The sequence below is a fragment of the Bufo bufo genome, chromosome 3 (genome assembly GCF_905171765.1).
Source record: "Bufo bufo chromosome 3, aBufBuf1.1, whole genome shotgun sequence".
Classification (NCBI taxonomy): Eukaryota; Metazoa; Chordata; class Amphibia; order Anura; family Bufonidae; genus Bufo; species Bufo bufo.
The window spans coordinates 653,367,290-653,369,030 of NC_053391.1; the positions used below are offsets into that span (position 1 = coordinate 653,367,290).

The 1,741-nt window shown below is 41.1% G+C and overlaps 1 non-coding gene across 1 annotated transcript; it reads right to left on the reverse strand.

The window, feature by feature from the left end:
- Positions 1-750: 750 nt before the first annotated feature.
- Positions 751-859, reverse strand: LOC120996810. Its single transcript, XR_005777911.1, has one exon. It is a non-coding gene; the product is annotated as a U6 spliceosomal RNA (small nuclear RNA).
- Between the last annotated feature and the right edge of the window lie 882 nt (positions 860-1,741).

The window sequence follows — 1,741 nt, forward strand, 5'->3', positions numbered from 1 at the left end:
TCCCAATTAAAAAAGTAATGCCTAAAAAAAATCCCACACTTGTTTTCTCTGATACTGTCCTACAAATGAGACCACATTTTTTTTTGCAAATTTTATATTAATAGGCATCTATAATGATATTACTTTGACTCATTAAACCAGGTTGGTTGTAAAAGCTGTGATACGGGCCGAAAAATGGTCCTGTGTTGCACTGTGAAACAGGTCTGAAACTGCACATGGGTACCTGGGGCAGGTCAAATACCCAGAAAATGGACACAAAAATTCCCATTTTAAAATTACCTTAGTGAAGAATGCCATTATATTTCACTGGCATTTGTATCTTATCTTAGAAATCTTGCCTCTCGAATTGTCGAATACTCCTGTTTATTGCTGCCATATAAACCCAAAAGCCGTGCCTTCGCTCAACAATGCCCCCGACAAGGTCAAAACTGAGACAAATTCATTATTTTTACTATGTAAAGCTGGAAAGGGTTTCAGAATTCAGACATGATAAATGGCTATGAGTTCGACAACAGTCAATTGATTCTCAGTGAACTCCCAGATTAGATTCTGCACTGTACTTCCAAGTTCCTACTGTACGTGTCCAGCCATCTTCAGCATGATTTCATCCCTTAAAAGTGTCTCATTTCTGACCTCAACTAAATATATACGCCAGTGGATTTGGTTATTATTTTTTTTATTATCTTTCCTTGAAGTTTCTTGATGTCATCTCAAGTGTCAGTGTTCTCTGTTTAGTAGAAATTATAAAAAAAAATTATGGAACGCTTCATGAATTTGCGTGTCATCCTTGCGCAGGGGCCATGCTAATCTTCTCTGCATCGTTCCAATTTTTTTGTATATGTGCTGCAGAAGTAAGCACTAGAAAATGGATTTAAATGAAAGATTGTGGAATATTTGGAATGTATCATTCGAAAAATGACAATGGAGCCTCATAATGGGCTGATTCTTCCGGTTCTGTAGAGATTACTTCTCAGCAGTAGAGTTGAGCAGACACCTAGATGTTCAGGTTCGACGGGTTCGTCCGAACTTCACAAAAAAGTTCGAATTCGGGACCCTAACTTTACCCGAACTTGACCCCGAACCCAAACCCCATTGAAGTCAATGGGGACCCGAACTTTTGAGCACTAAAATGGCTGTAAACATGTCATGGAAAGGGCTAGAGGGCTGCAAATGGTAGCAAAATGTGGCAAATGCTATGCAAACAAATGTGGACAGGGAAATGACTTAAAAAAACATAAAATAAAAAATAATACTCTTGATCTAGGAGGACAAAGTAGTAGGTTTTTGAGGAGGCAGTGGATGTGGCGGTGTAGGTGGAAGCTGCGGTGGAGGAGGAGAAGGCAGCCTACACTGCTTTTTGGTTTTAAATGTATTTTTATTTTTTTAAATTAGGGTACACCCCAAAACATTGGGAAATATAACCTGTGATAACCCCCTCCAGTCATGCTAAACACACGTTCAGACAATACACTGTCTGCAGGGCATGCCAGCACCTCCAAGGCGTAAAGGGCAAGCTCAGGCCATGTGCCCAATTTGGAGACCCATCAGTCAGTTCGTGTAGGTGTGTGTACACTTACTGCCCCACCATGTCGCACGTCCTCGTGATGTTCACGATCCAATTGGATATCTGCTCTATCAACTTTCAATGTCCTTTTATGCGCCTACCATGATCACGGGTGGCAGGGAATGAGGGTTCCACACCGGAGAGGGAGCGTGAGAAAGAGAGACCACATCCAAGGGA